We start from the raw sequence: 27,704 nt of genomic DNA, 5'->3' as shown, positions 1-27,704 counted from the left end.
ACAATGAATGATTATCAAAGTTTTTTTTTTCAAAGTGTCCCCATGGAAACATTACCTTCTGCAAATGTTTTGGACTCAAGACTCTATTTTAATGTTAAGTGTTGAGAAATGGCAATGACTATCAGGAGGGAGAATTAAGGCAAGCATATTCCTTTTCTAGAGCATGTTGTTTCAGTTCAGTGCAGATTAAATGCCTACAGATTGCATCCTCTACACCAAAATGCACTTGGTATGCAGATGTGGATGAGTGAGAAGATCAGTTCCATTAAATTCAACATTAAATGAGATAGGGTGGTCTAACTCAGTCCTTGCCAGAGATACCCTGTGATGTTGGTACCTGATGCCCACCATCCTTCAAGACATGCCCTCAGGGGGATGGTGGCAATATAAGGTACCTGGTAAACATACTGGCAAAGGAAAGGCTGTGGGGGGATAGGGCTCCTAGATATGAAAATCCTTTAGCAGAGAATTTCTCTTAGGAAGTGAAGGGGAGGAGACATGAGTTCCCAGTCCATTATTTTCTGTCCCAAAGACTTTACTTATGAAACAAAATTTGACAAATAAAATGATTAAGAATACTAAGCTAGCAGATTTGACTTCTGGTGAAAGGTCTCTACTTGGCTTCCAGGTGGCTGCTTTCTCACTGTGCCATTACATGGTATTTCCTCTCTGTGTACACATCTCTGATATCATCTTTTGTATGAACTTCTTTTTGTAAAATGACACCATTCAAATTGGATTAGGTCACATTATAATGGTCTCATTTTAATGAAATTACCTTGTTACAGGTCCATCTCCCAAAATAGTCATGTGTATCATACCATGCCCATTCATGACATCATTTAATCTTACTTAACTATCTAAAGTCCCTATCTCTAAATATGCTAGCATTTTGAGGTACTAGAATTTAGAACTTCAACATATAAATTTGGGGGACAAAAGTTAGACTCTAACAAAATTCTCATAACCCTGATTTAAACTATTCCAGAACTGCTAATGTTCTGGAATAGTTTTATTGATAAATCTCTATCTCTATACACATATTCACATATATTTATTTCTCTTTATAAAACAATTCTATAAAGACTTAATGAATAACTTATAGATACCTAATTTTAAAGTAAGTGAAAGTTCTGAAGGTCATCGTCTTATAATTGCTACCCACCCTAGACTTGCTAAATCATGAAGGCACCCTTTCCGTCAATTTATGTATTTAACAAATGTTATCAGTGCTCTGAGATTCTTTATAGAATATTTTATGGATATTTTTTTGAAATTTTGAATCCTTTTTCAGTGTCATTCCCCAACCCACAGCCAATAAGGTCAATGACCATTTGGGGTTCTCTGAAGTCTGCAATCAAAAATTATGTGTATGCCTGGAGAGAAGTAGAAAGGGGAAAAGTTGAAAGTAGAAAAACAGTTGAAGTCTGCTTTATTCATATATGGAGATGACCTTTTCATCTGAATCTGGTTTGTCAGGTCAAAAGCATTCAGATGCTGATTCTCATGCTATTTGCAAGAATTTTATATTTATCCATGTTAATTAACACCAACTTTATATGTGTGGAACCATTAAAAAATCAAACTTACCTGATACATTCATTTTAAGTACCTCTTTAAAATCAGTTTCTGTGTCAACTACTTCGGAAATTTTATCTTCTGATCACCCCATGATACAGGCACATCTTTTTTACACATTTTTGGATGATACTTGAAGAACATAATTTTTAGGTCACTATTAACTCATTTTAATTTACTTAGAGAAAGATTTTTGAAAGATACAGAACATTTCAATCAGATAATCTGCAAAATTTAAATAAATGCATGAGCTATATATATGTATATATACACATATATATTATATTCATATTAGATTTCAGTAAAACTGCCCCCAAATTAGAGACTATAAAGAAAAATTCACCAAGTAAGAAAAATCAGTTTTGCTCATTGTTTTTGCATGGACTGAACTAGATATACTTAATGATCCATATTGCTATTTTTCCTCATGAAAAAATAATAATTTCTCATTTATTGTACAATTTCAAGGCTAAAATATAGTTAAAATAAAGACTTTTTCTATCTTAGTTTTTAGAATATTTCTTTATGTGTCCCAAGGCTCAAAGGCATGGTCACCAAATTAATCAGCAATTTTCTAATCCAGTTGCATATATTTTTGTGTACTTTGTAAGAACATTTCTTTTCGTAAGGAATAGGGTAATTTCACTTTTTTCTTTTTTTAATAAACTTACTTCATTTTTCTATAAATGCTCCAATTTTATCAACACTTTTATTAATAGTAACATACATATGGCTTTTTCTAAAAAATGTACATATATATATATATATATATATACACACACACACACACACACACACACACACACACACACACACACACTTGGATACATAATAAACATTTAAGCTTAAAAAATTCATTTTTTGCTATTTCTTCATTTAATTTTTAAATAATACATTAGTGTATTTTGGGCTTCTGAAGTTCTAGTACAAATTATTATCTTAATATCTTTGTGACCCCAATACTAATATACCCATTACTGTCCATGTATACATGGACTGCAAAAGAACCCCTTCCTATATTAACTATGTAAGCCAGCATATATATCATATAAGAATGTTGTCTAATCTACATTTTACTTACTAATTAAAATTCAAGCTATAAATTGGTGCAGTTTTATACTCAAGAGACTGGTTCTTGATCTACATAAATGCAAAATATTGAACCCAAACAGCAGTTCCCTTACCACAGCAGACATTCTTAATTTCCATGAATTGAAATACCCTTTCTTCAAAGCACTGAAACTAGTTTTGATTACTCTCTGATTGTAGACTGGTGATGTCTCAGGCACAGATGTTTCAGTTTATAAAAAAAATCATTTATCCTTATAAACATCTTAAATCCACAATATTTACTTCTTTAAAAAATTATGCAAATGGTCCATATATTAAAACCATTGCAAATGCTATACTTATGATACATGTAAATATTGGTTTATTTATAACCACTTAATTATAATTAATTGTGAAAGGTAACTTTCATAAGCATTTAATTGTTAATAACTTTTGTATTAATAATTCCAATCTATGATATGCAACTGCAATCATTTTTTTTCTTAGCTGCTATGTTTGTGTGCTTAGGCCAAAGTAAAAAAAAAAATATTATCTGGGAACTTTAAACAATGAAATTTATTTTTCTATACCTCAAAAGGTTTTGTCAGCATGTTTCTCCTGGAATCTATCTTCAAATGGTAGATATCAGATCAAGAATCTACCTTTATAAACTAATTTAACACTAAATACCTTTTATACAGTCCTGTCTTCAGATACAGTCACATTTGGGGTAGTGATTGAACATATGAATTTTGTAATGACAGAATTCAGTCCATTCATAACTACTGATCTTGTTTGTGTTTATGCCATAGAATACAATGAATGAACTGACTCATCTTTTTAATGACTCAGAATATAGAAATCCAAATAACATCAATGACAAAATATTTGTATTAATCAAAGAAGGGTGATAATAATACTTTTCTACTGATAAGATATGGCCAATAGTTTAAGTTCCAAAGGAACTTGGCACAGAGTCCTTCAAGCTTATCCATATGACTTTTGTAGACAAAGAAAAAGTGTACACTTTCAAATTTTTTGACTGATGTACAATATCAGGATTGATTGTTTCTGGTTAATAATGTGATTATCCCATAAGCTAAGACATTTCACTGGATGAACCACCATATGACCTATTTATACCACTTCTCAGTAGTTATCCTGAAGAATTAAAGTCATCTTACTACAGTGATACATGCATACCCATGTTAACAGCAGCACATTTCACAATACCCAGACCATGGAACCAGCCTAGGTGTCCTTCAATGCACGAATGGATAAAGAAAATGTGGTATATATGGACAAATGGAGTTTTATTCAGCCATAAGGAAATTATGGCATTTGCAGGAAAATGAATGGAAATAGAAACCATCACGTTAAATGATATAAGTCAAATTCAGAATGTAAGGGTCATATGTTTTCTCTCATGTGTGGAAGCTAGAGAAGAAAAAGGAAAATGATGGTAGGGCAGGAGTGTCCTAGAAATCAAAGGGAGATCAGTAGAGGGAAGGGACAAAGTGTTGGGAGGTTTGGAGGGAAGAGGATTCCCCAGCCAAAAATCCTAGGGACTGATATTGGGCAAATTATATTATTATATTGTGTGCATGTACAAATACATAACGACAAATCCCATCAATATATACAACTGTAGTGCACCAATAAAAATGTGGAGAAAAACTGTTATGGTAATATGAAATGAAATAGTACTCATAAGTACATCTTTTATTTGCCATGTTTCTCAGATAGAGGCTTTAATAGGTTCTTTTGCCTAATTCCCTTAAAAAATAATAAGCTGGGAATTGGAAATTTGATCTATGACCAGAGAAAAACTACTATACTGATTTGATGTAACATCGAGAGTTTAAAAACACCTGAGCTCACCACCTCTTTCTTCAAAACATGTCTTAATGTTATGACACTTGGAAAGTTATGTCTACTCATGCTAAAATATAAGCATTAAAAATATGAAAGCAATTTCAACTGATCAACGTTTATTACAATGTATTGCATGGAGAGTAAATAAATAGTGCTATGAGAGAAAAAGTACATGCTGTAGTTTGGATCTGGAAAGTGCCTCAAAGGTGCTTGTGTTATAGGCTTGGTCCCAGGTTGGCACTATTAGGAGGTGGTGAAATCTTTAAGAGATGGGGCCAAAAGGAAAGTCATCGGGTCATGGAAGGTGTGCCCTTGAAGTCATTTTAGAACCTCCATCTCTCCCTCTTTCTTGTACTTCCTGGACATGAGGTGAGCAGCTTTTCACGTACCCCACATCATGAAGTGTTGCTTTGCCATAAGCCCAAAAGCAACAGTGCCAATTGATCATAGAGTAAAACTCTGAAACTAGAAGCCAAAACAAACCATCTCTCTTTAAAAGTTGATTTTCTCTGGTATTTGTTACAGTAACAAAGAGTCGGTTAACATACTTACTAAGGAAAAACATATATACTTAATATTCTTGACATTCATCAAATATTACTCTTATCTTTGAAAGCTTTGAAGCCTTTTCTACAAAAGCTAAACACATACACATAAACATATTTCTATATGATTTCCTAGGGATATAAATGTTCAACCATATCTTTGTTATGGCTTTCACTATATGGCTTTTGCTTAGGGAATAAGATAAACTTGATTTATAGATACTGAACAAGCAAGTTCACATAAAAAGAAAAAAATATAATTTAAAAGACCTCAGTAAAATATTTTGCTGGTAGAAAACAATATAAGACCTGAATACATTTAGGACATGTGAGACTAAGGCAAGACCTGAGAAAGTTCAGTCCAAGATATTAGTTTTTCCATGGTCATTAAAACTGTAAAATTGCACAGGATTGCAATTTTTGTCTTTCAGTCTCCAAGGAAGTCTTGGGTATCTAAAACAAACTTACAACTAGTTGGGGTCTGTGGGGAGAGTTATTGGTGTTTCAACGTAATATAAATTGTTGTTCTGTAGTCTGTTGCTTTCAGTTCTGCCTTTTAAAATCTGTGGCCACTATTAGCCCTTTCTTAGCTGTTTAGTAACCTGTATATCATTTTAAAAAGTGGGACGTTTCAGTTGAGTGCTATAGATATTGGAATGGAACAAAAGAGAATATGATGGTAATAGTAGTGATACCAAGTGAATCATGAGTATTCAGCAAACCAAATCTGTTGGGATTGATGTAGCTTGCCAACATTATTATTCAATAAATTCTGTCATCGTGTAAAGACACAATGTCTCTGGTGTTTGCTAATGTCATAGTACATAGAGGACAACTGATAAAGTTTTACCTAAGCCAGTTGTCCCCAGGAACAGTGCTTTTAGATATTTAGAAATATCTTCATTTTTTTTTTTTTTTTGAGAGGCAAGGAATTGAACCCAGAGGTGCTTAACCACTGAGCCATGTCCAAAGCCCTTTTTAGTAGTTCATTTAGAGACAGAGTCTCTTTCAGTTGCTTGGTTTGAACTTGGGATCCTCCTGCCTCAACCTCAGGAGTCACTGGAATTAATGACGTGTGCCACCAGGCCTGGTTACTGCCACATTTTTACTGCTAATTAACAACCTTCCTCATATCATTTAGGTAAGACTTACAGATGCATTCCTTGTTTATTTATTACAAGGCCAAACAGAAATTTTCCAAATTCATTCTCTCTCTCTCTCTCTCTCTCTCTCTCTCTCTCTCTCTCTCTCTCTCTCGCCTCATAGTTAACTTCACTGTTTGTCCCCACTGATTATTTGAAACAAAATGCTTTTAAACCAGATTTTGGCTAATTTGATCTTCTTCTAGGCCCCTGGACTTTGATGAACCCTCAAACTCAGCCAGCAAACCACCTCTTTGACAGCTCTCCTGACAGCAGGCTGTCCTCAGGGTAAAACTACTCTGATCTACTCTCTAATCACCCACCCACTCAGGCTGCTTTCCACAGCCAGTTCTTTCTGGACTTGTTTATTCTTCCCTGTAAAAGACAAACTCTTTTTCACTAATATTTGAGACACTTGTACATCTGATATTCACAAAATTATTCTTATTTCAGTAGAATTCCCCTTATTGCAAAAGTATACCTGCTCCTATTCCATCATCCTGCGTCCCCTTAATTCAACAGTCCTCAGTAAAGTACTTGTACAGATTTGTTTATTATTTGACAAGACCCGTGCTATTCCTTCGTTTGGTGTTCAGTAGCTTTTAGTATATGTTTGTATAAATATGTCAAAATAAATTCTACTGATATGTATAACTAAAAAGAACAAATAAAATTTTAAAAAATAGATTCCCTGAGTACCACTATACTTATTGAAGTAATTAAACTATAGTAATAGCAACAAACTTTTTTATACTATTTGTTTATTTATTTATATGTGGTGCTGAGGATCAAACCCAGTGCCTCGTATGTGTAGGCAAGTGCTCTACCACAGAGCCACATCCTCATCTCCAACAAAACTTTTAATAGAATACAAATCCAAGTACAAATTAGAAATAATTTTGCTGCTTAATTTTGAAAAAAATATTGCAGCAAATTATAAAATCAATTCCATGCTTAAAAAATCTTCTGAATAATAAAAATAACTTTTTTGAAAACAAAAAACTTCTTGAGTAATACAGTAATAAATTTAATCTGCCTTTTTGTATGATACAGATTTTATTCTATTTTCAAACAATTTTCTTATAACTAAGAGCATCTGATATCTACTAGTATAGTAATACTGTTTTATTCAGCTTTTTTGCTTCTGTGACTAAAAGATTTGACCAGAACAATTTTAGGGAAGAAAAGTTTATTTGTGGGATCATGGCTTCAGAAGTCTTAGTCCATAGAAGGACAGCTCCATTCCTCAGCGCTCAAGGTGATGCAGAACATCATGGCAGAAGAGTGTGGCAAAGGGAAGGAGCTCCTATGATAATCTGAAAGCAGAAATAGAGTTTTCCACTTGCCAGATACGTAATATATAACCCCCAGACCAGAACCTCAAAGGCCCACCTTCAGCCACACCTCACATGCCTTCAGTTACCATTCAGTTAATACCATCAGGTGATTAATTTACTAATTAGGTTTAGAGTCCCCTAACCCAATCATTTCTTCTCTGAACTTTCTTGCAATTTCCCACCCATGAGTTTTTGGGGACACCTCACAACCAAACCATAACGAGAATGAATTTTAAAATAAGAAAGGGCTATGAATATAGCTCAGTTGGTAGAGTGCTTACCTCTCCTGCACAAGGCCCTGGATTCAATCCCCAGCACCAAAAAATAAATAAATAAGAAAGAAAGAAAAACACTGGAAAAGGCAAAGCATATTACATAGCAGACAAATGTTTTCCTCATAATATCATAGCTCAACTTATTAAAAAAAAAACCTATAAGGTGGATGTTCTTATTTATAATAATACAAAACAGGGAAAGTGCATCCAAAATTGAAATAGTATAAAAAGTCTCTAATTCACTATAAGAACTAATAAAAAGTGAAGAACAGCATTGAGCTTAATTTCAGGATATTAAGAATTTGATGGACAATTTTCTAAAAGTAGTAAAAAATGGAGGGTGCACCAAAATATACACATTCTACAGAAACCTAGAAATCCTTGCTACAGACTGAATAATGTTTATTAAAATTTCTTTTGTTTCTAAAAACATATTTAATACTGTGTGGGGACTATGGTATTGCCCACACTAGCATGCTGGAAAAGAAAATTATGAGTAATTTGTTTTATGAGTGAATCAAAATATTACTTTAGTTTCATTCATTAGTTTACTTTTTTTTTTCCTCAAGATATCTCAGTACAAGATATAGCAGGGCCTTCTGAGAGGGCAAATTAAAAGTTTAAGATTTAAAAAACTTTGTTATAATTTAATATTTGGTATTTTTTAACTCTTAAAGTGTGCTTTCAATGGATTGGTGGCTGAATTATGGACTTTGGTCCAAGACTTTTATATGTTTATAGATGAAAGAATTTTTTTAGAAAGAATTTTATTACAGATGTTAGAAATAAAATATCTCTATTCCATTCTCAACCTTCATATTTAAAAAACTGAAGAAAAATGGAAATTGATCATCTTACCAAAATAACCATAAAGAAGATGTTGAAAGGTAAAGAACAAGCTGTCTTACTACCACTTGCACTTTTATTCCAAGACTAATTCACAAAGTTGAAATAAAACCATACTTCCTCTTAATTATTCAGAATCATGTGAAAGTCATTTTTATACAACCCATGATGTGTTGAAAAAATAATTTACATATAAATATTTGTTCATTTTGCTAGAAGTGATGCGCATGCCTGTGATCCCAGTGACTCTGGAGGCTGAGACAGGAGGATCATGAGTTCAAAGCCAGCCTCAGCAAAAGTGAGGCACTAAACAACTCAGTAAGACCCTGTCTCTAAATAAAATACAAAATAGGGCTAGGGCTAGGGCTCAGTGATTGAGTCTCTTTGAGTTCAATACCTGGTTACACCCTCCAAAAATAAAATTATTCATTTTAATAATTAAGATGGCAGGACTCTGAGAAATGCATTGGTGTTTGTTTATTCATAAAGATAATTAAAGTATATAACTCACAAATAGACCTTTCAGTCTTTTCCTTTATTGTAATGATTAAATTAGTTTGGCCAACAGGAAGTCCTATCAGTTGTCTATCTATTAATATGTAAATGACCCATTTAATCTAACAAGGCACATCTTATTAATAAAGTTAAATATATCTTTAAAGCCTTAATTATAAATATGTAAAATACAATAAACTCACTTTAAAAGTTGATATATAATGACATATTTTTGTTTATCACTGTGACATAAAAACATCTTCATTATCTATCAGGTAGAATATTGAGCAATATTTTTTTAAAAAAAAGAGAGAAAGAGAGAGAGAGAGAGAGAGAGAGAGAGAGAATTTCAATATTTATTTATTTATTTATTTTAGTTTTTGGCAGACACAACATCTTTGTTGGTATGTGGTGCTGAGGATTGAACCCAGGCCGCACACATGCCAGCCTAGCACGCTACCCCTTGAGCCACATCCCCAGCCCAAGAAATATTAAATTATATTTTGATGTTGACATTTGTCAGATGTAAATTTGAATGATTAAAGATATTAATATTCTTTCCATAACACATTTAAACATTACTTTAGAATAATATAATTATTGTTATTTAAAAATGACAGTTTTTAAAATATGTAAATTTATGAAGTTTCAGGAAATTAGAGCTTTTTTTATCACTGTTTTCCTTGTGCGATACAGCAATGTAGGTGAAAAAAATAAATATAGCTGAAAAAGAAAAGGAAATTGAAAAGATGAGATCAAATTATGAAAGTACATAATACATGGATATATAAATTGAGTAGATAATAGAATTATATTGAAACAAATTATCAGACTAAAACACAATTTATTTAATACTCCATGTGTCTGTGCTTCATAATCTGTCATACATCAACCACAATGTGAAAAGTTATGAGATTCTCAATGAATACAACATTCATTACAAATATATTTATCAAAGCTGGAAGGTTTAAACCAGAGACATGATTAGTTGCAACAAAAGAAATTCATTAAAACAAAATCGTTTTACTTTCTGTCATAGATTTTGTGACTATTAATTATTAATCAAAATAATTTGAATTTTATATGCTTTAATTTAGGACTAAAATAAAATAAGCTGACCTGTAATATAAACTTTGCATATCAAAATCTTTATATTTTATTTTTAAAACTTATATCTTCAACAAGTAAAAGAAATACTCTAATAATAAATTCTGGCCAAAAAATTTAGGAAAGCAAATTAGTATAGTGAAAGGAAATATTAATACACATTATATATACGTGTATACATATACATGTGTTATACAAATACATGTATCTGAGATCAAATTTAAAAAAAAATAATATTTTTCACAAATTCACGTTGATAATCAGCATACATTTGAATGTGCTTATTGTCTAATTTCACTGAGGTGAGGTAGAAAGTAAGACACTCCTTCCTAATAGACAGATAGCCAATAATATTTTTCGTTGTTTTATTTTATTTCTTAATTGATATATAATTCAAATACCACAAAACTGACACATTTAGAGTACAAAGTTTAGTGTTTTTATTTCATTCATAAGTTTTTAAACCATACCACTCTCCTGTTAATGGTACTTTGATCACTACAAGGGAAACCCCACATCCCTTATCAGTCACTTTGCATTTCCTAAATCCTGAAACCCCTGAAAAATACTAAATTACATTTATTTCTATGAATTTTTCTATTCTGGACATTTCACATATTTGAAATAAAAATACGTGTGGCTTTTGGTTTAGATTTCTTTCACTAAAATAGTGTTTTCAAGATCCACCCATGTTATAGAATCTCAGAATTCTTCATTTATTTATAGCTAAATAATATTCAATTATGTATCAGATCTTAAGTTGATGGATGTTTGGGTTTCCATTTTCTTTTTTGTTATTATAAATAGTGCTGCTGTGGGCATTTGGGTACTATTTTTTGCATGAACATGTGATTTCAATTTTCTTGGGTATACATCAAAAAGTAAAATTGCTGGGTAATATGGTAATTCTATGTTTAATATTTTTTAAAAAGAACATTTTGAGGAAATACCAAAGTGTTATTTTAAAAATGGATATGCCTAGAACAGACCCAGAGGCCCGCCAGCATGGTAGACACATCACCCCAATTGAAGGAGGGGCAGAGCCATCGCCCACACCTGCAAGGAAGGCAGACCTGCGACCAACTGCCAGAACAGGCCCAGCGCCCCCCCCCCCCAGCATGGTAGACACATCACCCCAAATATAGGAGGGGCACAGCCACAGCCTGCAACTGCAAGGGAGACTTTGCAACTATACAAGAGCAATATAAATATATAGGGGGAAAATTCAATAACACATCAGTTTCACCAAGCAGAAAGAAATGCGAGCAGTATAAAAAGACAAGGAAAGAAAGAACCACAAGCAATGCAGGTCAACTCAACTTTAGAAGAGGTAATATCTGCAGCGGATGGAATGTCAGATAAAGAATTCAGGATATACATGCTTCAGATGATCTACATCTCAAGGAAGACATTAGACAGCAAAATCAGACAATGAAAGATCACTTCGACAATGAATTACATAAACAAATCCAAGAAGCAAAAGATCAACTATACAGGGAGATAGAGGTTATAAAAAACAAACAAACAGAAATCCTAGAAATGCAGGAAGCAATAAGCCAACTTAAAATCTCAAATGAGAATACTACCACCAGAGTAGAACACTTAGAAGATCGAACATCAGACAATGAAGACAAAGTATTAAAACTTGAAAAGAACATAGACAGCGAGACTGTTAAGAAACCATGAGCAGAACATCCAAGAAATATGGGATAACATAAAGAGACCAAACTTCAGAGTCATTGGGATACAGGAAGGTATAGAGGTCCAAACCAAATGAATGAGCAATCTGTTCAACGAAATAATATGAGAAAACATCCCAGACTTGAAGAATGAGATAGAATCCCAAATCCTAGAAGCCTACAGGATGCCAAATGTGCAAATTCATAAGAGATCCACAACTAGACACATTATAATGAAGATGCCCAACATACAGAATAAGGAGAGAATTTTAAAAGCTACAAGAGAAAGGAAGCAGATTACATTTAGGGGTAAACCAATCAGGATAACAGCTGATCTTTCAACACAGACTCTGAAAACTAGAAGATCCTGGATTAACATATTTCAAACGCTGAAAGAAAATGGGTTCCAACCAAGAATTGTGTATTAAGCAAAATTAAGCTTCAGGATGGAAGATGAAATTAAAACCTTCCATGATAAACAAAAGTTAAAAGAATTTGCAGCTAGAAAACCATCTCTTCAAAACATCCACAGCAAAACATTACAGGAAGAGGAAATGGAAAATAACAATGAAAACCAACAGTGAGAGGTAGTACAGTAAAGGGAAAAAATAATCAAAGAGGAAAAACAAACCATGTTAAGTAACATAAATAAACAAATATGGCTGGAAGAACAATCCATATCTCAATAATAACCCTAAATGTTAATGGCTTAAACTGACCAATTAAGAGACACAGGCTAGTAGAATGGATCAAAAAAAAAAAAATCCAACAATATGCTGCCTATAAGAGACGCATTTGATAGGAAAAGACGTACATAGACTGAAGGTGAAAGGTTGGGAAAAAACATATCACTCATATGGACTTCGGAAACAAGCAGGAGTGTCCATACTTATATCAAATAAAATAGATTTCAAGCCAAAGTTAATCAAAAGGGATAAAGAGGGACACTACATACTGCTCAAGGGAACCATACACAAACAAGACATAACAATCATAAATATATATGCCCCAAACAATGGTGCAGCTATGTTCATCAAACAAACTCTTCTCAAGTTCAAGAGTCTAATAGACCACCATACAATAATCATGGGAGACTTCAACACACCTCTCTCACCACTGGACAGATCTTACAAACAAAAGTTGAATATAGAAACTATAGAACTCAAAAATACAATTAATAACCAAGACTTAATTGACATATATAGAATATACCACTTAATTGACATATATAGAATATACCAAGCAGTTACACTTTTTTCTCAGCAACACATGGATCCTTAGCAAAATTAGATCATATATTATGTCACAGGGCAACTCTTAGACATTATAAAGGAGTGGAGGTAATACCATGCATTATATCTGATAATAATGGAATGAAACTGAAAATCAACAATAAAAGAAGGAAGGAAAAATCATGCATCATTTGGAGAATGAACAATAGGTTACTGAATTATCAATGGGTTATAGAAGACATCAAGGAGGAAATTTAAAAATTCTTAGAGATAAATGAAAACACAGAAACAACATATAGGAATCTATGGGACACAATGAAAGCAGTTCTAAGAGGAAATTTCATTGCTTGGAGTTCATTCTTTAAAAAAAGAAAAAAACAACAAATAAATGATCTCACACTTCATCTCAAAATCCTAGAAAAAGAAGAGCAAAACAACAGCAAAAGAAGTAGAAGGCAAGAAATCATTAAAATCAGAGATGAAATTAATGAAATTGATACAAAAGAAACAATTGAAAAAATTGACAAAACTAAAAGTTGGTTCTTTGAAAAAATAAATAAGATCGACAGACCCTTAGCCATGCTAAGGAAGAGAAGAAGAGAGAGAACTCAAATTACTAGCATAGGGGATGAAAAAGGCAATATCACAACAGACACTGCAGAAATACAGAAGATAATTAGAAATTATTTTGAATCCTTATACTCCAATAAAATAGAAGATAGTGAAGGCATCCATAAATTTCTTAAGTCATATGATCTGCCCAGATTGAGTCAGGAGGATGTAAACAACCTAAACAGACCAATATCAATTCAGGAAATAGAAGAAGCCATCAAAAGACTACCAACTAAAAAAAGCCCCAAACTGGATGGGTACACAGCAGAGTTTTACAAAACTTTTAAAGAAGAACTAATACCAATACTTTTCAAGCTATTTCAGGAAATAAAAAGGAGGGAGAACTATCAAATTCATTCTACCAGGCCAACATCACCCTGATTCGTAAACCAGACAAAGACACTTCAAAGAAAGAAAACTACAGACCAACATCTCTAATGAACTTAGATGCAAAAATCCTCAATAAAATTCTGGTGAATCGGATACAAAAACATATAAAAAAAATTGTACACCATGATCAAGTAGGATTCATCCCTGGGATGCAAGGCTAGTTCAATATATGATATACGGAAATCAATAAATGTTATTCACCACATCAATAGACTTAAAGATAAGAACCATATGATCATCTCGATAGATGCAGAAAAAGCATTCAACAAAGTACAGCATCCCTTCATGTTCAAAACTCTAGAAAAACTAGGGATAACAGGAATATACCTCAATATTATAAAAGCTATCTATGCTAAGCCTCAGGCTAGCATCATTCTGAACAGAGAAAAATTGAAGGCATTCCCTCTAAAATCTGGAACAAGACAGGGATGCCCTCTCTCACCACTTCTGTTCAACAAAGTTCTCAAAACACTGGCCAGAGCAATTAGACAGATGAAAGAAATTAAAGGCATAAAAATAGGAAAAGAAGAACTTAAATTATCACTATTTGCAGATGACAGGATTCTATACCTAGCAGACCCAAAAGGGTCTACAAAGAAACTATTAGAGCTAATAAATGAATTCCCCAAAGTGGCAGGATATAAAATCAACACACATAAATCAAAGGCATTCCTGTATATCAGTGACAAATCCTTTGAAATGGAAATGAGGACAACCACTCCATTCACAATATCCTCAAAAAAAAATAAATAAAATACTTGGGAATCAACCTAACAAAAGAGGTGAAAGCCTTATACAATGAAAACTACAGAACCCTAAAGAGAGAGTTAGAAGAAGATCTTAGAAGATGGAAAAATGTACCCTCTTCATGGATAGGCAGAACTAACATCATCAAAATGGTGATATTACCAAAAGTTCTCTATAGGTTTAATGTAATGCCAATCAAAATCCCAATGGCATTTCTTGTAGAAATAGATAAAGCAATCATGAAATTCATATGGAAAAATAAAAGACCAAGAATAGCAAAACAACTCTAAGCAGGAAGTGTGAATCAGGCGGTACAGCGATACCAGACTTCAAACTATACTGCAGAGCAATAGTAACAAAAACAGCATGGTACTGGTACCAAAACAGGCGGGTGAACCAATGGTACAGAATAGAGGACACAGAAACTAATCCACAAAATTACAACTATCTTATATTTGATAAAGGGGCTAAAAGCATGCAATGGAGGAAGGATTGCATCTTCAACAAATGGTGCTGGGAAAACTGGAAATCCATATGCAACAAAATGAAACTGAATCCCTTTCTCTCACCATGCACAAAAGTTAACTCAAAATGGATCAAGGAGCTTGATATCAAATCAGAGACATGGCACCTGATAGAAGAAAAAGTTGGCTATGATCTACATACTGTGGGGTCGGGATCCAAATTCCTCAATAGGACACCCATAGCACAAGAGTTAATAACTAGAATCAACAAATGGGACTTACTCAAACTAAAAATTTTTTCTCAGCAAAAGAAACAATAAGAGAGGTAAATAGGGAACAAATCTACATCCTGGGAACAAATCTCTACTCCTCACACTTCAGATAGAGCCCTAATATTCAGAGTATACAAAGAACTTAAAAAAAATTAAACAATAAGAAAACAAATAACCCAATCAACAAATGGGCCAAGGACCTGAACTGACACTTCTCAGAGGAGGACATACAATCAATCAACAAGTACATGAAAAAATGCTCACCATCTCTAGCAGTCAGAGAAATGCAAATCAAAACCACCCTAAGATACCATCTCACACCAGTAAGATTGGCAGCCATTCTGAAGTCAAACAACAACAAGTGCTGGCTAGGATATGGGGAAAAGGGTACACTTGTACATTGCTGGTGGGACTGCAAATTGGTGCGGCCAATTTGGAAAGCAGTATGGAGATTTCTTGGAAAGCTGGGAATGGTACCACCATTTGACCCAGCTATTCCCCTTCTTGGTCTATTCCCTAAAGACCTAAGAAGAGCATACTACAGGGACAGTGCTACATCAATGTTCATAGAAGCACAATTCACAATAGCAAGACTGTGCAACCAACTAGATGCCCTTCAATAGACAAATGGATAAAAAAAAAATGTGGCATTTATACCCAATGGAGTATTACTCTGCATTAAACATGACAAAATCATAGAATTTGCAGGGAAATGGATGGCATTAGAGCAGATTATGCTAAGTGAAGCTAGCCAATCCCTAAAAATCAAATGCCAAATGTCTTCTTTGATATAAGGAGAGTAACTAAGAACAGAGTAGGGAGGAAGAGCATGAGAAGAAGATTAACATTAAACAGAGACGAGAGGTGGGAGGGAAAGGGAGAGAGAAGGGAAATTGCATGGAAATGGAAGGAGACCCTCATGGTTATACAAAAATTACATACAAGAGGAAGTGAGGGGAAAGGGAAAAAAAACAAGGGGAAGAAATGAATTACAGTAGCTGGGGTAGAGAGAGAAGAGGGGAGGGGATGGAGAGGGGAGGGGGGATAGTAGAGGATAGGAAAGGCAGCAGAATACAATAGACACTAGTATGGTAATATGTAAATCAATGGATGTGTAACCGATGTGATTCTGCAATCCGTATACGGGGTAAAAGTGGGAGTTCATAACCCACTTGAATCAAAGTGTGAAATATGATATGTCAAGAACTATGTAATGTTTTGAACAACCAACAATAAAAATTAAAAAAAGTAAAAATTAAAAATAAATGGATACACCATTTCTTTTCTCTGTGTGTTCCCATTTGTCCTCATCAACACTTGTTACTATCCATCCTGATTATAACCATTCCAGCTGGTTTGAAGTGATATCTCAGTGTGGTTTGGATTTTCATTTACTAAGCCTTGAGGATGTGAAGCATTTTTTCATACATTTATTGGTCATTTGTGTATATTTCTTGGAAAAAAAACATCTATTCAGATCTTTTGCCAATTATTTTTAAAATTGTTTTGTTGTTGTTGCTGTTGAGTTTTAGCAACTACTTGTATACTCTAGATTATAGATCTTTCATGAGTATAGAATTTCCAAATATTTTCTCCCTTTATAGAAACTGTATTTTTACTTTCTGGCTAGTGTTCTTGGAATAATAAATGTGTTCCTTCATTTGTTTATGTGGTGCTGGAGATAGAATCCAAGGCCTCATGTAGGTTAAGCTCACGTTCTGCCACTGAGCTGCATCTACAGCCTGTAAAGTTTTTATGTATTTTAACTTATTTTCATCTTTTTGCTCATGTCTTTAGTGTTATAACTAAGAACTCATGTCACATCCAGAGTCATGAAGCTTTACTCTTCTTTTTTAATAAAAAGTTATGTATGTAGGCTCTTATATTTAAGTTTGAATCTACTTTGAGTTGATTTTTGTATGAGGTAGGGCCCTAAATTTGCTTAGTTACAAATCAACATACAATTTTTCCAGGACCATTTGTTGAAGAACTATCATTTCTCCTATTTGGGAGAAATAAACACAATTGGCTCCCAATGACACATTCCCAATCCATGAACAAAAGGTGGAAGAACTCCTAGATTGCCACCAGTGCAAGTCAGCAGTCAAAGGATGATGAACCTGGCATATGATGTCCTTCTGTGACAGTAGCAAAAAACACTCCTGCTCAGTAAGGGTAGAAGAAGTCTAAGTAGCTTTTCCTTCTTTCTGTTTTTCATTATAGGTGAGTCCTCAACCCACTGGATGCCAAATGTACAACACTCAGCTTTCTCACTCACATAGGAATCTGCTCTGGAAACACCCTAAGTAGGCATCCTTCAACCCAGACATGTTGACAACCAAAATTGATAGTTATCACATGCCCCCCAAATACCAAAATAGTGACACTGGAAACGTGGATATTAAAAAAAGAGCAAGAAAATCCTTCCTCTGAACCAAAAGGTGAAAGTTCTACATTGAATAAGGAAAGAAACAAAATTATACAGTGATGTTGCTAAGATCTAAGATAAGATTTTATCTTCTATTAATAAAATTATGCAGGGAAAAATTGTGTTACTTTTGCTGTCAAACCTCAAACTGTAAAATTTACTGTCACAATGTGTGGTAAAGGCTTACATGAGATGGAAAAGACAGAAGTTTGTGGGTGGAAGACATGAACATAAAATGGTTCTTATTGATAGTAATTTGTTGCACCAAAAATTATTGAGTCTATATGAAGACTTTAGCTAGGGGTCATCAGAAAGCCAGTAGTAAACTAATGCTTTCAAAATGCCTTTCATTCATCTTACTTCAACTTATCCTATAGGTATTTTACCATCTCGGATCACCACAAGCAGAAATCTCAATATAGTATAATAAGATATTTTAAGATGGGGAGGCACATCCACACAACCTTTATTAGAGAATATTCCCATAATTGTTCTATTTTTCTTATTAGTTACTGTTAATATCTTCTTGTGCCTAATATATATAAGGTATATATAAGGTTCAGGACTAATGTCCTTCCAGACAACCATTGAGAATCTTGGAACATATCTCCTGTAGATAAGAGGGGATTATTGTTTAGTTTTCTATTCACTATTTCATTCACTTCCACTCTAGTCTTTTAACTATGGTAAAAGTTAATCCTTCTTAATGGGTGCTTTATGGCTATTTATTCTTCTAGTTTCTCAAGGTGGAACATTGAGTTTTTTTTTTTTTTAGGCCTTCTTTTAACTTTTTTTAAAAAAATATGTTTTAGTTGTTAATGGATTATTTATTTATTTATACATGATGCCGAGGATGGAACCCAGGGCCTCACACATGCCAGGCAAGTGTTCTACCACTGAGCTACGACTCCAGTCCCTTGAGGTTTTATTTTTTAAATGTAAAAAATTGCAGCTATTAATTTCCCTCTGAGAACTGTGTTACTATAATCCATAAATTTTAATATAATATGTCGTAATTTTCATAAATCTGAAAATATTTTACAATATTCCTTATGATTTATTCTTTGACCCATTACTAAGAGTATATTGTTCAATCTACATGTCTTTTATTTATCCAAATATTTCTTTTTATTGACTTCTAATTTATTTATAATGAAGTTTGAGAAAATACTTTGTATAACTTCAATCCTTTTGAATGTATCAAGACTCTGTTATTTGCTTACAAATTATAGCTTTATACATTACATGCTATAAAAACAATTTTATAATTATTGATTTATTCAGGAAGGGATATATTACAAAAAAAAATTTATTAACACTATCTTTAATAATTACCTGTGCAGTTATCTCTAATGCATTGTTTTCTTTCTATATATAGCTTTAAGTTACTGTCTACTGTCCTTTCCTCTTAGCCTGAAGTATTTCCCTTAGTATTTCTAGTATGGCAGTTTAACTAAATGACTAATTCAGTGTTTGTCTATCTGATAATGCTTTAGTTTTCCCAGATATGGTGGCACATGCCTGAAATCCCAGTGACTCCTGAAGCTTAGGCAGGAGAACTCCAAGTTCAAAGTCAGCCTCAGCAACTTAGTGACACCCTGTCTCAAGTTTTAAAAATAAATAAATAAATAGAAAGGGCTGGGGGTGTAGTTCAGTGGTTAGGGCTCCTGGGTTCAATCCCTGGTACCAAAAACAAACAAACAAACACACAACAACAACAACAACAAAAACAAAAGCCTTAGTTTCTCCTTTTTTTCTCAATATAGAATTCTTGGTTGGAAGATTTTTCTTTCATCTTAAATCTGGTTTCTGACAGTTTCCTGAACTTAATGGTTTCTGAGGAAACATCAACTGTTAATCATATTGTGAATCCCAACATGTGATGAGTCGCTTGTGTTTTTTTTATCTGCAAGAGTCTCTATCTTTCAACAGCTGGATTATGAAGTGTTTAGTTGCAGGTCTCAATGAATATAAACTTTCAATATTCAATAAATTATTTAAGATCTGTCAATTTTTTAAATTAAATTTTGAAAGTTTACAATCATTAATTTTTGGAATATTCTTTCTTTCCCTTCCTCTTTTTTCTCCCCTCCTGGTGTCACATTATGAAGATATTGGTATATTTGATGATTTCTCATATGTCTCTTAGGATTTTCTCATTTCTTTTTACCCCCTTTTCTTCTCTTTTACTTAGAATAGATCATCTCAATTGAATTTACTTTCAAATTTGTGGAATCTTCTATCTACTCAAAAATGTTGTTATCTCCATATTGAATGTTTAGATGTAGTTATTATATTTTATAATCCCAGAATTTATAGTTTATTCCTTCTTATAATGTCCATCTCATTACTATAGTACTCTATATGATGGGATCATATTTTCATATATTACTTTTTTGTATAGGATTTCCTTTGGTACTTAGAATATATTCTTATTTATTTATTTATTTATTTATTTGGTATTTAGAATCAAACAGAACATATCTTTAAAAGCATATTTACAGCTGGAGATGTACCTCTGTAATAGATTTCTTGCCTGGCATATACAAGATCCAACATTTAATTCCCAATCCCTCCCCTCTTCAAACAAAAATAATCTATTTACAATATTTGTAATCTAGTAATTCCAATGTATGTGTTCTTCAATGATCATTTGTATTCATAGCTTTTCTCTTATGTATGAGACAAACAACTTATTGTTACTTTTTTTGTTGACAGCTGAATGCATTGAAGAATATAACCTAATAGCTCTGGAAATCAATTTCTCTGTTTTCTCCAGGTTTTGTCTTGTTGCATTTTGAATATGATCATTTTGTTCTTATTCTTTCTTTTCTTGACTGTTCTGAATTCATTCTTTAAATTCCTTGTAGTTTAAATTAATATAGTCATAACTTAGTTGGCACATTTGTTGATGAATTATTGGACAGATATTTCCTTAATAATTCTGTCAGTGTTAGCTTTCACTTTCAGCATGCCTAGAGGCTCAAGATTGGACAGAGGCAATAGTTGAGGAACTTCTCAAGGTTTTTTTTTTTTTTAATGTGTGTATTTTATTTTTTTCTGTTTTGCTGAGAAGGTGCAAAGCCTTATACATGCCCAAAGTAATAAATGGGAGATTGTCAAAATCTGTATTGTCATCTTATAACACATATGATTTCCAAGACTATACTTTTAAGCTTTTTGATTTAAGTCCTTGATGGCTCCAATTCCTTGGACAGATTTGAAGATAAACATTTATAATGTTTCACACATACCTCCTAGAAAAAAGCCTTTTGTTTTAGGTGAGCTTCAGCTCAGTTCAAACAAAGACATCCTTTCATGATAGACTCCTAGGGAACTACCAGACCAGTTAATTAATGTTGATCCTCTGGGAATGAAGATTTGAAGGAGCTTTTTCTTCTGCCCCCATCTGGTGGCTGTCAGAATGCTAGATTTCACTATGTGTGAAGTCTGTTAACTCTCAAGGCTACCACAAGGTTAGAAAGAAGGGAAAAGGAAGTTGAAAGAAAGAAAGAAAGAAAGAAAGAAAGAAAGAAAGAAAGAAAGAAAGAAAGAAAGAAAGAAAGAAAGAAAGAAAGAAAGAAAGGAAGGAAGGAAGGAAGGAAGGAAGGAAGGAATCCTACTAAGATTCAAGCATTTTTCTGGAATATTCTTTTAAATTCTTTTAAACTGCTTATTTTTTTGTCTAGAGACCTCACATAGTCAATTCTGAGCTTTTATTTTTATTTATTTTTTGTCTTTCTCCCTTTTTATGGTCTCAGAAACGTCAGTATTCGAAAATTTGCCATTTACTTACTTATTTATTTTTGCTGCCACCACTCCACCTAGCCATTAGTTTTTGAAGACATTGACATTGGTTCCCAGGGAATCATGCCCAGATTATAAAAGTTTTCAAAAAACAGAAAAGCCCTGCTATGATGTTTCTCTTCCTAATATAGAGATTTTGGTATTAAGAATGCTTCTGATTGATTTTCAACTCCTATCACTGTAGATCACTCAAGGAATGAGTAGTCATCATCAAAATATCTTCTGAGTATACTCTCTTTCATGTTCTAAAAATACATGTCTCAATATTTTCATTAAAATACTTAGCACTTATGGTGGATATAATAGTCTGGAGTGTGTACCATTCCTGCTTGAGTGGCAATGATCCATTTCATTTCATATTTGGATGTCCAAGTTTCCCCATATGTGATAAAACAAAATGCATCCTGGTTATACCTCATATTTCTTGTTGCCTAGATAAAAATTAAATCATCCTTATAAGCCATAAATAATATGTATGAACCTACAACTTGATTAATCTTATTTGCTATTTATTGAATTTCCTAAACTATTCCACTTCTCTTACATCTTGTTTCCTCATCTAATCTCTCTTATGATTAGCCATTTTTTTGAAAAAGAAAACACTTTAAAAATATATCTTATTAGTATCCTGTTTTTCTTCTTGCTCTGGAGATTAGTTGTTTAAATGGCATGAATAGAGAGTAAAATTACCCCGAAAATGTGTAGTTAAATGGCAACTTGCTATCTTTGTCATAAATTTTACCTAAGTTTGATGTTGTATGCTCAAAGACATAAAGACAAAATATAATGAGTTGTTTTTCAATCTCATTTTCTCACTTAGAACCATTTAGGGAACTAAAGAGTTATATTCTGTATCAGAAAGGATTACATTTATATTCTTTCATTTCTAAAATAGGTTTCTCTCTTTGAAATGGAAACAGTTTCCTAACTTAAAGTAGGTAATTACACACTCCATTAAACAAGTAATTAACAGATTACAATTTCAAAAAAAAAAAAGAAAAACTTGAAAATGTGCAATTTGGATTCTGAATGTGAAGAGTAGTGTTATAATTAGCATAATACCTTTAGAAATAGATTAACAAGTACACAATAAAAATGAAAAGAGAAACAATCTGTTTTCTCCATATTGATCATAAACCATAAATAGCATTTCTTGAGTCAAATATCAGCATGGTTATAAGAAAGCTTGATCTTAGAATTTTGAGTATTTTACCCTGAAATACAAAGCAGTAAGATTTTGATATACACAAAATTTGCTATCCTAAGAGACTATGACTGTTCAAAGTCAATGTTTTAAATTGTGTTTCAACAATAATTCCCTGAGGTACCTGCCCAATACTAGCAAGTTCAACATGTGTAATTCAAACTGGTAATTTAAAATTGCAACAAAAAATGGGTCAGTGGTATGTGTGTGATTCATTTCAACTGCAAGTTTTAAAATGTACATAAGGTATATTCAAGGGAACATCTGTATTAAGTCTGTATTATCCTGCCTTTCAGGCAAAGGAATTTATTATAAACTGGAAGAAAGAACCACTCTCCTTGCTAATCCATTCTTTACTTTTTTTTAACATCACAGAAAGCTTTCAATGGTAGTAAGAAAATGAAAGTCTAAGGAATAACTAACCCGCCAATGAGGTTTCTCTTTTTTTTAAGTTATGCAAAATTCAAAATCACTGCAGAAAGGAAGAAGTAGAGAATTTTTCAGGTTGAATCTTATGTAAAACTTATTTGGCTTCTTTCTAACCATCAGAGCAGTGACATTGATGTGAAATGAGGCTTAAGTCTATGCCGATAGCTAAAATCTGATACTAATCTCTGTTGTAGAAATTGATCTAACCCCTATAAGAGTCACGTGATATATATTTTAAATATGTTCATCAACTGTCTTACTGGAATCCATATGTTATTTTCATTCTATAGAAAACAAGCAAAATATAAAAAAAAAAGCTTTGCTCCTACAATCTTACTAAAAACAGACATTCAGTAAGTTCAACTCTGCCAGTATGAAGATGCTACAGAGAATGTCAAATAGCTATTGACTTTTGAGTCATCATTTATGCATGACAATGAAGAAATACTGTTATTGCCTACTACTATTACAGTTGCTTTACAGTATTAGTTATCATAGAGAAAGATATTGATTTGCATTCAGATATTAGTTGTTCTCTAAATAAAATTATTTTCTGGTCAGAGTAACTGAGCTAAGAACTAAGTTTGTATTTCTACACTCAGTTTTTTTTTCTTTACACTCACTTTTAAAACTGTATTTTGACCTTGTGCCATTTATTTTATAAACTTCTTTTGTATTCCAATGTTAATCCTTAACTCTAGTCCATATCAATAAAATACAGTACTTTTCTAGAAATGTTCATTTCATAGATATTCATAAATGTCTGCAACTTATGCTAGTGCTGATTTTAACTATTAGCATATCTACTGTGTGTTTTGATAACAGAAGTGTTGTCTGCAACAGGCTCATGGACTTGAGTAATTGGTTTGTGGGATATCACTCTGGCATGCTTTTAAAGTAGATATGCAGAGGAAGGAGGTCAGTAAGAGGGCATATTTTGACCTCAGTTCTCATCCCATAAAAAAAAACTGAATTAATTTTTGCTAAATCTCATTCTATTTGGTGAAAACAGATAATGCATCATCATGAATGTCTTCTATGTGACAAATCCAGGATTTGTTCATAAGAAATTATTCCTTAAGAGCTATGCTTCATGCCATAAGCATTGTATTTGAGATTGAAAACAGATTAGGGAGTATACCAGACTTTAAGCTCTTAGAAATAATTTAAAAATAGCAACTACATTTTCAAAGATCAAGAATATTTTGAAAGCATAAATATTTCACAGGAAAATTCCAGATAAAAACTGCAAATGGTTAGATTTATCAAAAGATTATGAAGCATTTCCTTCTTTCTAATATCAAACATCAATTCCAGCCATTATGTGTCTTTTCCAGTTATTCTTGACATAGAAAAGTATCCAGTATCTCAACACTAAAATTCACAAACCTTAAGCAAATATTTAAGCTCAGAGAATAATGTTTGTGTTGGCTTTTTATTACAGTTTGGACCTGATTATTGACAGAGAGCAGTGGCCAGGGTTTACTATGTTTCTTCCATTTCACATACAAGACATGCTATAGGTAAATTACTTTGGGTGTGAATTTTTATGACACATCTATCCATCTTCAACTATCTCTATCAAGACTTAATAAGAATTTACAAAATGTACTGAAATGTATTATCAAAGCTTCCTTTTTATACTGTCTTTCAGCAAAATATTAATTCTGGATGAATTCTCTGGAGTTTTGTGATAAATTTAATGTCCACTAGGCTGGACTACAGGGTTCAGTGTTAATTAAACACTAGTCCAGATGTTAATGAGAAGGTTCTTTGTAAGTGTGATGAACATCTATAATCAGTGGAATTCAACTGAAAGAAAATACCTTTGATAATGTGGATGGATCCTCATCCAATCAGTCAAAGGTCTTAAGAGCAAAAATTAGGTTTCCTAGAGAAGAATAAATTCTGACTAAAAACTGTAACATAAAAATCCAGTTTTGAGTTCCTGCCTGCTAGATCAACTCAAAGATTTCAGCCTGAAGACTCTCCATCTCTTGCCTGGGTTTCCAGCCTGCTCACCACTCAATTCAACCAGGTAGTTGAACTCCTTCAATAAGTTTGATAACATAAATAGTATTAGATTTGTTTTTCTGGATAATCCTGAAAAAAAGAGAGCTGTTCCCAACTGGAATTCTGCCCCTGTAACTGACATCAGTTATTCAGAATCTGGTATATCAGAATCTGATATACCAGATTCTGAATGAGCCCATTTCTGTTCAGAGTACTTCACACAATTTCAGAGGATATAGATGTGAAAGATAATCCCAAATCCATGGTAGTTTTCATTTATAGGAGAAAAATATGAGGGAAATGCAAGAAGCTTATCTGCAATAATATTCCAAGCAAAGTGGATAATGTGCTGAGACAATTTGAAAATAATGAGAAAATGAACCTGATAGAATGGAAATGTATACATATTTAGAATAGACATTATAGGGGGCTGGGGATATAGCTCAGTTGGTAGCGTGCTTGCCTCAAGTGCACAAGACCCTGGGTTCAATCCCCAGCACACACACACACACACACACACACAAAAAAAAAATGGAATAGACATTATATGTGGAAGACTACTGAGAGACTGAGGTTGGACAGCAAACTGCAATTAAAATTTTTGACCCTTATTTTTTCTTACATGCAATTTTTTTCTGGGGAAAAAACAAGGATGTTTTATGGAAATTAAATAATCTTTTCTATAAAGTGACTAAACAAACTATTTAATCCAATCTTTAGTAGCTTTTATTAGTGATATCATGGCCCTTATAAAGTGTGGTCTGGCGGATATATAATATTTCGCACATAATGACAATTAGTAAATTGCCCCAATCCTTGAACCTTTGTGTCATTTCCATCAAACACTGTTTAGGTTTTTATATGTCAAGTACTTATCACTGTGTCTGGTATATTATAAAAGCCTGAAGAATGATAATTAGCTTTTAAAACTCATATTCAAATCTGTACCTTTTCAATCAAGCACTAAGCATCCTAAGTGCCCCTTTTGTTAATATTCAATGTTCTCAATAAAGCGACTTTAACATACTGCCATTCACAGTTACCAATTACATAACAAAATATATGACCATTTTATGATATAAATAAAAAAAATCAGGAGTATTCAAAACACTTGGAGAGGAATAAAGACTAGTTTGGGAATTGAAAAACTTGCATTTTAAATCTATCAATAATATTAATGATTGTGTTTTTTTTAAATCACCTAAACTTTTTGAGTTGTAATTCCATCAATTAAATATGAACAAAATGATTCATGAAGCCCTCTTTGGTTTGAATTTTTCAAAATTGTGACCATTTATACACTATGAGTTATAAACAGTACAAGCAAAACTCAACAACATCAAAAAAGTATGGACTATACCATTAAATCACTAGTAGTTAAGAAAAGAATGGGGAGAAACAATTATTTGGGAATCATAGTATCAAGAAAAAGAAACAAATATGTGATCAGACCTTGAGGCACATGTTGCTTGGTTCTCTTCATGTCATAAACTAGAAACTCAGAACATCCATCAGATTTTGCACTTATAAGGTTATCTTCTTACATATCAGGGCACTCTAGTTTGTAGAACCAATCATCTCTCCTCCAAACAACCACTTACCTAAGAGTTTGGGGGAAGAGAGGTGGAATAATCTTGAATGATCAAGATTTCTATCTTCACATAATGGATTACCTGAAAATTCTAGACACCATCACAATTAGAGACTGGCCAGCTGATTCTACACAGATATGTTTTTACTCAGACATAGATTATGCTTTCCTTCCTATGCATCTCTCACATCAAAGTGCTTCTCTGGATAAGACTCTCTTCCCAGGAAAAGTGGCTGATTTATTCAACCGTTGTATTTTTGTTAAAGTCTCAAACCGTGGCTTGCAGTGCCAGGAAGTGGCTATGCTCCCAAGTGTCAGTTTTATTGTCACAGCCTGTCCTGACATTTGAAGCCAAGTGTAATGTGTAGGTGGGGTTGTGTAGGCTGACTAATGGAATCTGTCCAGAAACCAAATGTGACAACAATCACTTGTCTTCCTCTCAAATCTTCTGAATAATTGTTTCTGAGAACTGGAAATATTTCTAAATTTCTAAAGAAATTTTGTCAGGCTTTTTTAATATAAGGGTTTTTTTTTCTTTCTGGAGAATGGACAACTATCTCCTTCAAATGGCACAAGGACAATAAAT

This window comes from Ictidomys tridecemlineatus, chromosome 9, assembly GCF_052094955.1.
Source record: "Ictidomys tridecemlineatus isolate mIctTri1 chromosome 9, mIctTri1.hap1, whole genome shotgun sequence".
NCBI lineage: Eukaryota > Metazoa > Chordata > Mammalia > Rodentia > Sciuridae > Ictidomys > Ictidomys tridecemlineatus.
The sequence above is the reverse complement of the archived record's forward strand: the minus strand, read 5'-3'. Positions refer to the sequence as shown.